The sequence below is a fragment of the Diadema antillarum genome, unplaced genomic scaffold, assembly GCF_040938485.1.
Source record: "Diadema antillarum isolate AM-2024a unplaced genomic scaffold, OU_Dant_1.0 seq00000238_RagTag, whole genome shotgun sequence".
Taxonomy (NCBI): domain Eukaryota; kingdom Metazoa; phylum Echinodermata; class Echinoidea; order Diadematoida; family Diadematidae; genus Diadema; species Diadema antillarum.
The window spans coordinates 283,608-296,861 of record NW_027271285.1 but is presented as its reverse complement, the minus strand read 5'-3'; the positions used below and the strand labels follow the sequence as shown (position 1 = coordinate 296,861).

The window sequence follows — 13,254 nt, the reverse complement described above, 5'->3', positions numbered from 1 at the left end:
CGCCCTCTTACGGCTTATCGCGTACACCGATTCACCGCTACGAGGAAAAAGAGTCCAGAAGCTAAACTAATCTGGATTTGGCAAAATCAGTCAGAAGTTGAAAACAAATATATATATATATGTATGTATATATATATATATACTTTTCTTTTTCACACTAACTGACTGCAATGTTTAGGGAGGCATAGGCCAACTCCTTCACACTATAGTGGCTAATTGACGATAGGGGTAGTCCTCACTATGAAAAAAATCAATAAACTTGTACCACATAAAGATAAGTCATGAACTCTCATGGAGATGTAAACTATAATTGTATTTACGGACATATTAACACACCTTGTAATTAAAAAGTGTTTCTCTAGAAAGCTTCGAGCATTTGAATGTCGTTTACCAAAAAAAAAATAATAGTAATAGTAATAATAAACGCATAAATTCCCAGATTGCTCAATTTGTAGTCGTAAACTGAACATAAACAAAATAATGACATATAATACAATACACTTAATCATATTTCTAACAGACAACAAAATTACCAAATTTTTAACACAACGTTATAGGTACTATTTTATATCACTTCGGTTTGAAGTTTGCTACCTTATCACCCAACAATTCTCGTACAGGTGTAACTATTTTGAAATATATGATATTCAGACAATCATGCTGTGTCTATGATGGTTTACAATTCTCTTCTTTGAAAATGGAAAAATAAATGAAGTGAAATGAAATAAAATGAAATAAAATGAATTGAATTGATATGAGGTAATTAAGATACCTTCTTCAAAGGATGATTCGATGTCCGTGTTAAACATTATTTTCTATTGTAGTGCAGTTCTGTGTATTATAGCTGGACTAACTTGGCTATGGATAATCATCTACAGTACATGAGTGTATGTTTGAGAAACAATTCATCTGGCAGCTAACACGTGGTTATAGTTACAGTGCGATGACCTTCGTGTCAACAATACAAGACTGATATACCCCTCTGGGATTTGATCTGGCTAAGATGCTACAATACAAAGTCCACGCACGCGGCGCCTCTCCCATTGACTATTATCATTGTGCATTACTGCGGACCCCTTTTGTGTGGTCCATTGTCGGCTACCACCTTGTGGACTAAGAGATCATTGACGATACCCTGTTATAGTTATTGTGCCCGTGGAGACGTGAATGAAACGAATGAGATGGTCTGATAGACATTGAAACATATGTTGAGTAAGGAGCTCAGTTAGTAGAAGTTACCCATGCGCATACGATGAAGGAGGAAGTATACTCCTACTTTATTAGGATTCCATGGAGATGACACGTACACCCATATTGTTAGGTAAGTGGACGATTACCCGATAATAATTAACTTTGTACAGTGAGATCCTGTGTGTATTTATCGCTGCGAGAGTCTTGAAGGAATTGTGCAAAATACTTCGTAACGAGAATGATGCCATGCAGTAAAAATCTATTTCTCAATCCGATTTCGCTTTCTATGGCAAGGAGAATACACCACACAGTTAAAGCTATCATTAATGAATGGTGATAACATACGAGCCAAAAAGATCAGTCAGGGTTTTAATGAAGACGTTTGACTCTTCTGATGTCGAACAGTCCTTTAATTACGAGCGGACAGCCTTGCATAAATAATAACCTCGCCGATTGCTGAGTTGCTAAGATATTCAATGTAAGTTTGTTTGAAAGTGCTAACATGCTGCCCGAGGGAATCTGAACAAAATTATCATATTTATACAGAATGGACACCTCTTCGCAACTTCCATCATTTATATTGGAATGGTCAAAGTGGTCTAACTTCGTAACCATAAACCAGGGTCTAGTCCTGCTCAGATTGCTATGTAAAGAAGCATCGATGACAAAGAAGAATTGACTTTATATACCATTGGATTACACAGTTACAAACACCGTTTGTACATGATATCTTTTCAGCAGAAATAAACAGAAGTATAGACGCACACACAATTATGTTCATTATTTTGACAGTTCCAGATATATGTTTTGATGTCACTCTTTACTTTAAGTCGAAAGATTTCTCATCATTATTTTGCATTCAATACGATTTCCAGTTCATTCTTACCTTTTAGAATCTAAACGCGGCACAGCTCAAATCTATGGCGTTTAATCTTTGAAAACTTAAATTAAGCACATGAAAGCCATAGAAGAATCTAAACCTAATTATTGTTCTTGTTTGCAACCATGAAGTAATGTTCAACTATTTGCATAAATTAGATATTAACTGTATTATATTCGTTTATCTAAAAGGTGCTCAAGCAGTCATAATGTGTTCGAAGTCCGGCAAAGCTTGCCTAGCGATTAGCAGATGGATAGATATTGTTCTTTGTTTGTCTTCTCATGTATAATGGTCACCAAGACCTCGTGGGCTGATTCAAATGACGATGATAAGCAGTCCGATCTATGGCGACGATTAGATCATTCCATGACGGATTCTTTTACAGACATGTTTAGCCAACGTAGATGAAAGGAGATAAACTTCAGTCGTGACACTGCATGACGTCATAATTGCTTGTACTTTACATTCCTTTGTGATAAGTTTCATATTACTTCCTGGATCAAACGTCGAGACGAAGATTCTGTTTGTCGGAATGTTTAGTCAGCCATTTTTCTTTTCAGTCTCGGTTGAGTTATTGCTTTGGTTCTTTTTCAATTAACCTGTGGTTTTGTTTAGCCTTTGGACTGTGTTGTAAAAATGTTTTTGGTCCATTTTTTTCTCTCCCTCTACCTCTCTGAATATGTAACCTCTGATAAAACATATTGAAAAGGCAAACACAAATGTATAAGGAACTAATGTCAGTACATGTACCTTCAATATTAAGTCGTGCAAGTGCGTCAAACGTGCACGCAACAGGGGAAATGGGTCTCCCTTTTCGCATAACACTCGCTAAAGCAATCCCGGAAAATCATTTAATATTGTGCTAGCTCAGTAGAATGGACAAACTTATGATTTCAAATTCTATCAGCTGTTATTTTAGTGGCATGTAACTACGAATTTAATCACGGACAATATTCTGAGTTTAATACGTTGGTTGGTTCGATGTGCAAGGGTATTTTCATATCTTGAGTTCCGCCTTTCCATTATGCTTGAACGTTGCTTGCTGTTCAACCCAGCCTTACAGTGCGTCAATGTTTTCTCGGCAGTAGAAATCAAAGAGCGCCCTCTGTTTCGCAATAAACATTGTGTTATTCAATCGACAGGAAATCCGTATGCTTTTCGGCCGATTCGTTGGTTTTGCAAAATGATGACGATTGCGTATTCTATTTTAACTCCAATATCAGGTCTGATCGTGATTGAACAAGTAATGAATGTTCACTCTAGGAATATCTAGATTAAATCTTTACTCTCTCTCTCTCTCTCTTTCCAAAATGGTGATTCCCTGATAGAAACCAGATGGCAATTTGTTTCTTGTAACGAGAATATTATTTGAGGCAACTACGACATCAGACTCGTACTCTCGAGCGTTTACTAGGGATATGGTGGAGCTTGGTGACTTCATATCATATTTGTCAACATCTTACGCAGATGGCTATCAAAAGATCAATAAAAAATACCCCAAAAAACAATTCATTTTGCCTCATTCTGAACAACGTATCATAAGAATGGTATGTCAAAAGTCAACTCATGATTTCACGTAAAATGCAGTGTGGTCTGGACAGCCACAACACGCGCAAACACACACACACGCACACACACACACACACACACACACATATATATATACATACACACACACACACACACACACACACACACTGGAAACGTTTCTCGGCTCCTTTTAATTGTTACATATTATTGATTTTTACCACCTAAGAATTGGTGGCGAATTACCACCTGCCACCGCATGTCGATATCATAAAGACTTTGCCTATGGTTCTTAAAATAACAGAACCCGCTGTAGCTCGTCGGCGTTAAGAAATATTTCACCAACACGAAGCACAGGTGCATGCATTCTTACAATGATGAAAAATGTGTTGGAGCATGTCACTTTGTTTACAGTGACGACGAACTCAAACCATTAAAGGAACTATGCAATACAAATGCATGTCGACTTGTGTTGAGTCATGATACCCTCAACATTACTTTTGTGGCCGAATAGAAATATAATGTGTGCCATTTATTTTGTAGTAATATTTCTACTATTTTTCTTTAGATTATACACCTTGAAAGGCGCCCACGAAAGAATAAACCAACAAACAAATAAACTTCCCAAACAAGATTGTGCCACTGACATCAGCTGTCAATCTCTGTCAATCATTGCTTATTATGATTAACAGAAGATATTGGCTTGCACTGTTCCCTATAGTCCTAGACTAAGCATAATATGCATGTTTCGTTGTAGTGTTACTGTAATGATTAACAAAATACATTGCAGGCTTGACAGGGATTTTGTGGGCATATCCAAGCAATGTTAAGGAAAAATAATAGAAGTAGTATTACAGAATATACATGGCGCATATTTAGATATTCTTTTGGCCACAATAGCTGACGTTGACTGAGAGTGTCGTGAGTCAGCACAATCAACATGCTTGTGCATTAAGAATTAATTGTCCCTTTAAGAACAATGTAACGAGCGGGCACCGTTTGACAAATTTTGCATCCCGCGCACATTCCATTCCGACAGGTGTAAAGGCCCCGTCACACTACAGCGAATGCCCAACGAATGCCCAACGTATGTCCAATATAAATTTGAAAATGTGAAGATATGTTAACATCCATTGGTAATACTAGAATAGTTCGTAACATGCTTGGCGTTCTTTGTATTCATTATCTATTCGTCGGGATTCGCAGAGATACGCTGGAGCCGATTTTATTTTTTAAACATGTCCAAAATCTCTAGCGTATCTCTGCGAATCCCTATGAATAGCTAATGAATTCAAAGAACGTCAGACATGCAAACTGTCTTCACATTTTCGAATTCGTTGGGCTTTCGCTTGGCATTCGTTGGGCATTCGCTCTAGTGTGACGGGGCCTTAAAATTTGCTCTCGTCCACACCCATTGTTCCAAAATGTTGTAGCTGTTGAGTTCTTTTCCTCTTCACTGTCTGAAGAACGTCTCCCGCCTGCTTTATTGGAGGTCTTTTTATAGCTCCAAACATTCTTTGATATACCAAGGAGGTTCAAGAGAATGGAGTCACAACTGTCTTATTTCCTTTGCTAGATGTTCGATGCCGCCGTTCAGAAATATTTGAAGCATGTGCCAAACAGGATCTGTCACGCAGATAGGAAGACAATTGACTCGTGTCTCATAGCATAATCACCAGCCACTTTCTAAGGAAGATATGTCTTTGTGATGGCAATTACTTTTCGCTATCCCTTCTTATACAAGGTAGGTGGTACAGACACGAGGATGTGCGAATAGATATTGCGCAAAAAATGCTGAAATAAAGATGAAAATTACTCGACTGGGCATACCCGGGCACTAATCTGATATTTTGATCTATCAATAAAGAATTATATTTGAAGATTATTCCAGGTCAGTTTTATTTGTCGGAATTAAGCGGAAAAGTGATAAAACCGGCTTTCCAGGATGGTACAGTTTTAAACATTTTCACCGTGATGCAGCTCTGATTTACACTTTTGCACAAATTTCTGCACGGGATTGATTTTTGTTTTACATGCTTTATCATTAAATGAAATTTCATTTCATTCAATAAATAGATAAGCAAAATATGGCCAATATTATGTTAACGTTCAAAATGAATCTTCAGATTGCTCAGCAAGACGGCGGCTTCGAACACCGATCATCAAAGGCACAAATGCACCTGTGAAATTCTTTTGTACATCAATAGAAATCTGACAACTGTTTGAATAATTACAGCCAGTTGGAACTCCAACTCTTAAACCTCCTTGGATATACTGTACACAACGTGGAATAGAATAATCCGCAAGTCTCGCTTAAAGGGCCCCTGAAATCCAAATGCATGTTGATTTGTGTTGATTTATGATACCCTCAACATCACTTTTGCGGTAAAACGAATATCTAGAAACATTCCATATATATTTAACGATTTTTTTTTCTTTTATTTTTCTTCAGATTACTTGGGAATGCCGACAAAAAAATCCTTCCAAACCAATATTCCTCAGATGACCTCATCTGTCAATCATTGCTAAAGTACTGAAATGTTTAACAAAAGACATTGGAATGCACCTTCCCCTCGACTCAGCATAACTTCATGTTCCCTCGCCATGTCTTTTGTTAGTCACATTAATATCACAGAAACTTGCAAGTTATGCTGAGTCGAGGGGAAGGTGCATTCCAATGTCTTTTGTTAAACATTTCAGTACTTTAGCAATGATTGACAGATGAGGTCATCTGATGAATATTTGGAAGGATTTTTTGTGGGCGTTCCCAAGTAATCTGAAGAAAAATAGAAAAAAAAAATCGTAAAAAATATATGGAATGTTTCTAGATATTCGTTTTACCGCAACAGTGATGTTGAGGGTATCATAAATCAACACAAATCAACGTGCATTTGGATTTCAGGAGCCCTTTAATGCCCAATTACATTTACTGTCACCATCATCACGATCGCAATAAATTGGTATCATGATGTTATCGTTAAAGACATTTTATAATCAAAATGTTGTTATCAAATCAGGGCCTCGTTTTATGAAGAGTTATAATTGATTATATAGTTGGTTTCTATCATAAGTCTATTGCAGCCTGTGTGGTAAGGAAACTTATAATCGACCATAATCTTTTGATAAAACGGGGCCCAGGTCACACATTTTTTTCAACGTGATTTTGTAAATGGCGTTTGCATTACAGAATATTTACGTCCAAATCACTACATAATTTAGAACTTAAAACACTGAGCCAGAGAATGCGAATCACCCATCACAGTCAATACTGTCTGACTGTAGGTGACAACGAGATCATGACAAATGTATAGGCCTGTATACACACACACAGTAATGAGTATGACTCATTCCAAAAAAAAAAAAAAAAAAAAAAAAAAAGGTTTGTCGTTTGTGTGTGTGTGTGTGTGTGTGTGTGTGTGTGTGTGTGTGTGTGTTACCTTCATTGTCATTCTCTAATAATGGGACGGGTCATCGTAAACTGGAACGGGTAACAACACCCAGTTTAACTAAGAGGAATTTGGTGTTAATGGGGCTTCGATAATTCGAATTATAGCACATTTTTCAAAGCTTTTTATATTGTTGTTTTTACGAATTTCACTCTTAGAAGATTTACCAAACACGTGAGTGAACAGTTTGATGACCGTGCTACCTTATATGATATAGTGCCTATATACATACACTGTACGTATAAGTGTATATAAACTAATATATATGTATATATATAAGTATATATATATATATATATATATATATATATATATATATGCATGTGTTTATGTATGTAGGCCTGTGTGAGTATGAATGTATGTATCAGAAAGCAAACAAACCAAAGGTAGAGATTTATTCTAGCTATCTTTCTCTATAGATATTTCCTTTCCAGTGCACTCCCCAACCCTTAATTTCTTCACAAAATTACGCAAATTGCAACGTTGCAATTTCGCTTTACGTTGAATGGCAGAGGGATTATTTCATCTCATGGGCGAATTCATTTCAACAGGTCAAATTGGGTTACAACCACCACATAATACCGTGTCCACATGATAATAACGTCTGGGGGGGGGGGGGGGATGAGAGAAAATCGATTAAGAGCCATTGTAGGCCCTTGTACGCCACTTTCATGGACTTTGTGCCCGGTATATCCCCCTCTCCTCTCGTGCGTATCGATTTTCTACCAATGCATACAACCCGCATTAATATGCACACATGCTCGAACTGATTCAATGTTATTTCTATACGCTTGTCGACTCCATGCAGCCTGGTTGAAATGCAGATTGGATTATCGGCGCGTTGCCATGGCGACCTCATAACAAATTTTTCGCCCTTGTCGTGTCAATTGGAGGACACACGCGACCACGTCAACTTTAAATTGCCGGGCGGTCGGCGAGCCCCTCATTTCATTCTCCTCACTATACTGCCCGATGCATTATCGCAGGAAATTGCGAATATCACAGAGTGATTATTTACGGGTGACATTAATACTGAGGAGATTAATGGTGCAATGGGCGTGGAGGGTTGTGAGTTCACGGCAGCGCTTGGTTAGCTGATTGTTAGACAGAGAATTAGCCATGAGAATGATACTGTTGGGCATCATACGGTGACAGAGCATAATATGAATGGGGTTACTATTAATCATGTGCAAGGATGCATGTCAAAGACAATATTGAGAGGAAATAGAGTATTATCAAGGACTTCACGAGCTCAGTGTTAGTCCCAAGGCATATTGATTTGATTTGCTCTATATCCAATACATTGTGAACATTTTTTTTTCATCCTCGACAATATTTGACAGTAATAATAGAGAGACTCTTATAAAGAGCTCATTCTACCTAAAACGATACAGTAACTGACAAAAAAAAGACTGCTACTTAAACCCCAAAATTATCAAAACCAATGCAAAGTACATGACCTCAACTTTTGATCAAATACACTGTACTGAGAAATCGAACAAACGTAAAAGTCTGCGCAACGCCCAAGAACCCAAGAATCCTTTATTCTTCAGTTGTTATAGTTTATTTTTTCTTGTATCTTCATAGATAGGCCTAGGCTACCATAATAAAATGTAAAGCACATACACGATGCATTTTAGCTGTAGGGCTGATCTTTCTCTCATGATAATTTTCTAATTTCCACCTGCCTCGGTCATGTGTTATCATGAAGACAAAGACAAAATATCGTATTATAATTGTGATTATCGGAGAAACTTCTCTCACAACATCATCTCGTTCAAATTACGTTACCGGAAGTAGTACGTGTAACGTCATATAGTTGATGGTAATTGCCACAACAACTTGTGAAATGCGATCGTTCGTTACCAAGCAAGTTTTGCATAATAACCGAAAGCAAAGCTGGAATGAATGCAGGTTTGTTCGATATGTCAGCTGTTATAATGCTATCCGTCATGTCTTTGTTGTTGGTGTTTCATCTCGGCATTGTTGCGTTTTGTTCGCTTTATTGTCCTTATACACTATGTCTGATTCACATCATTGCACTTGCCCTCTTAACGAACGGACAGAATACACGACTTTTGAAACCAAACTATTCTTACGTCTTATAGTATTGTCTGCATATACACTTCATCTAAGCATTAAAATCGATCCTAGTTCTTTTCAACCGATCTTAGAGGAAATTTGGGGATTAATCAGTCCTCAAAAGTTAGGAACTGTTTCACTGAGCCATTTGGGAACAATATCTTGCACCCATGCAGCTTGTCACTTTTTAGAATAGTTGCCTACATATCTTATGTCTGTCTATCCTTCTAGACTAGATCTAATCTGAATCTGTCCCTACTTTGAGTTCATTGTTTGGCTCAATATGTTCCCAATGTTGCTAAAACAGGGCCCTGATTTGAGGTAGGATTCGTGTAGTACGATTATGAAAGATGCACCATACAGAAATAGGTTCGATGTAGCTTTTGACCCTTTAAAGAGTTTCAGGATACATAGAATAAAGTCAAATGAAATGTTTTGAAATTAAGATCCTTTCTAATCATAAAATCCGTATGCGAAAGATATCAATGAAGATATATGTATATATATATATATATATATATATATATATATATTCCCTATGTATATTTCGCACAGACTTTTACACTTCTGAAGTAACAAATGACGTCAGATATCAGATTCGATTAATTTGGTCTGACGCTATAGCTGTTCTCTCTTTAATATTTGCTAATCTTCACAATTCAGCATATTATGGTGGAATTCATAAGGCCATTGTGAACAATGGCAAGTAATTTCTTAGTAAATAGCATTCGCTTTCAGAATTCGCACAGAGAGCTTTAAAACGTCGACAATATCAGGCAGGGCATAACGTAGCCCCTGCGCGGAAAGCGAAACACATTTGTCATAAATGTGATCATTCTAATAGCACTTAACGACGCATTAAGCACTTCATCTCCGGAATGTTATAGGCAGGAGTCGTTGACTTTAATTGATGATTTCTTTACTGTAGATGAGCGATTCCACGTTCAGCGGAAATACCTACATTATTTTCCTTTTTTTTTCTTCTTTTGGGCGTTTTATAATGCATAGTTTCAGTATTTGTTTTTCACTGTGTTGATTATGGCAATGAAGATGATGGCGACAATGATTTTAATAATTATTATAATCGTTATTGATGAGTGTTGCCTCAAGTATCAATTTCTCATTACATTTATTATTTGGTTTCTATTTCAAAATAATGCAAAATCATTGCAAAATAGCATTACAATTTGTACAAGAAGGTGAAATGCCATGAGGCAAAATACAAATACAAACAATTGTACTTTTTATCAAAGTATAAGTAACAATTATCATATGACTATCTCGATTATTGTCATTATCATTGATATGGTTATTTCAATCAAGTTGTTGAGATATTGATGATTAATTCATAGTCTATTCCATGAGAAATTGGTGACCCATACCTTTTACGAGCTCTTAGCACTAAAAGAGATCTTGATGGGGGAAATCAAGAAAGATGGACATGACACCTATAGAGTGTTATTGGTGACCTTTGAACCTGATGAGATTCAAGGATAATATTGTAACATCGTGAGTTCTTTTTTCTTTATATTCTCCTTAAAGGGATTTTTTCGATTTCACCCAAAAAAATAAAATGTTTTATTTTCCACAAAATAAAACATGTTTTATTACGTTGTGATTGCCCAGAACTTGATACAGTGAATAAAGTAACCATTTATTAAGCCTAAACTATGATAAAGACTATACAGTAATGATATTGTAGCACGCATAAGATATAATGGATGCCGTTATCATGGTCAGATGAGGAAATGTTATTCACAAGTCGACGTGCTTTCTGCTCGTGTTGTAACAGCTGTGAATAGCACAGTGAATATGGCATAAACACATGATGAAATTGGAACTTGCACAATATGACTCAATTTTTTTATAGAGATCGTGTTTTCACACCACTCTCCTTTCGCTATAGTAGATAGTGAACTTGTGCTAAGGATGCTCGTTCTATTTATCGCCAGCTCTGAGTGGGACAGTATAAAGAGGAGCTAGAAAAGAATGAAAACAGCTGCATGTAATTTGTGTTGGGGAATGACGTATATTCAGTGTGCTCCCTGGCTCGATCTGTCCCGAATTTGGCCTTTAATGATGATGGCGGCCGGGGAGGTTGCCAGGGGCCAGATAACCGACGCACCTCCGTTGCTAAGGGCTGAAATGACTCTGGTGCGATGGTTGTGAGCGCCATGGCGGTGGATAGCAGTTCGCTTTGGGATAAGGCATTTTTTTATATGTGTGCCTGTCTTAGCCTTCTTTTTTTTTCTTTGGGGTGTGCGTGTGTGTGTTTTGTTTTGTTTTGTGTGTTTTTTTTAAACGACAGAAGAACAAGATTTCTGCACGTATGTGTAGTGGATTCGGCATTCCCTAAATTAGCTTTCCTCTATACCGAAGCCGGAATGTCTTGAAGTTTACTTATACTTCCTCCCTTTATCCATTATGATTATGATACTTTAGTCTATAGTAGTGTAAAGTTAGGTTTACATTCTTTCATTCTTAGATTTACTTGTTAATTCTCGTAATATCCGTCGATGTTTTTCATTCAAGTCATATATATTATTTACTTATTAGTTCATCCATGCATTTTGTATCAATATTTTCATCTATTTATTTACAAATTATTTCTGTAATTCTTCTCTCTCTATCTCTCTCTGCGTGTGTCTGTGCGTGTGCGTGTGTGTGTGTTTGTGTGTGTGTATGTTGGTGGGTGATCTTACATTATAGCTTATGTCCATGAAAACGGCCTCCACGATGAACATTCTTCATGAAGCGACTGATATTTGCATATTTTCAATTTCAATTTTCAATTTCAATTTATTTTCATATTTCTCACATATATCACAATATAAAGTAAATTGATACGAAATCTATACAGAACATAATTCAAAATAGAACTTCACCGGAATGTTCAAAAGTTTGTCTTGGTATACACAAGGTCTGTATACATGCGAGTTAAACTGAGATCATGATGCGAAAAATATGATGGGGCCTGCGTAAAAGCGAGCTTGTATAGAGCCGCAGGTCCCGTGGTAAAATCAGATTAGGGGAAGCATAAGTACAGATATTTTTAGACCATACTATAACTGGGGGATCCGATTAAAACGAACAAGATCAAATCAAATGTTGCTAAATAAAATACAGAATAAAATACAGAAAGGTCACATGTTGCAACTATAACCCACTACAAGTAACGACATTGAGAGAACAACGACTGAGTGATCTACTGAGACACATCCCATGCATGAGTTTACATGCACTGCTAATACACACACACACACACACACACACACACACGCACACACACACACACACACACAGTCGACCGATAACTGACAGCTGTATACGGTGATAAATAATGTATAAGAGAAATGGGGTACGATTGCACATTATTTTTACACACGCCTTTTTTTTTCTGTGTTTCACGGGCGTCTCATAAACCCACAGTATTCGACGATTGGATTGTATTTTCTTTTCCTACAATCTGATTTGTTGTGACATTTTGGAATTCCTCAACTGTCGTCAAAGAATAAAGCCTGTCCTGATCACAGCTAGCCATTAAGTCCCTATAGCTAACTTCATCATTCCGCCATAATTCCATTCACAGCACAATCATGACAACAGGCTTGCTTGATTTCATCCTGAACTCTCACACAAACCAGAATATGTCTCTCTTGTCTACTCAGGGCAGACTCGTGCAGTACGCATATATTTTTGCTTTCTTCGTCAACGGTTAAAAGAAACAAATGGCACAAAACGCAGATGTGTTGTAACAATAATGGCAACATCTGTAAAGGTTATAACATGACAGGGTGGCACACAGACTACGAAACTTTCCTGTCGTAAATCGTTTTTGCATTATTGACCATATTAAATGACACTTCGGAGCATTGTGTGCATAGCCTACGCAGTTTCGACTGTAAAATGGAGATCCTACTTCCGGGCGATTTTCAGACTTTTGCAATTGAACATCATTGAATTGGTCATACTGATGGGTACAGAGTTTCAGAATTTATAGTGTTTTAGATGAGGAGTAAGAATGTTTTCAAAATTGATAACAAATCACAATGAACGAGGATGGTGACATGGCAGCTTCACATAAAAATGTATGATTGAGTGCTCAGGAAGCAGATCAAAAGAAGAAGG

The 13,254-nt window shown here is 37.0% G+C and overlaps 1 protein-coding gene across 2 annotated transcripts in view; it reads left to right on the top strand.

The window, feature by feature from the left end:
- The first annotated feature begins 1,181 nt into the window (after positions 1-1,181).
- LOC139729392 (uncharacterized) overlaps positions 1,182-13,254 on the top strand; it is a 148,501-nt gene continuing 136,428 nt past the window's right edge. The window contains exon 1 of one of the 2 annotated variants that reach the window (XM_071640319.1): positions 1,182-1,321. The gene's annotated coding sequence lies outside the window, so the exon portion shown is untranslated. The remainder of the gene's footprint in view (positions 1,322-13,254) is intronic. The other variant, XM_071640320.1, reaches the window with a different exon arrangement.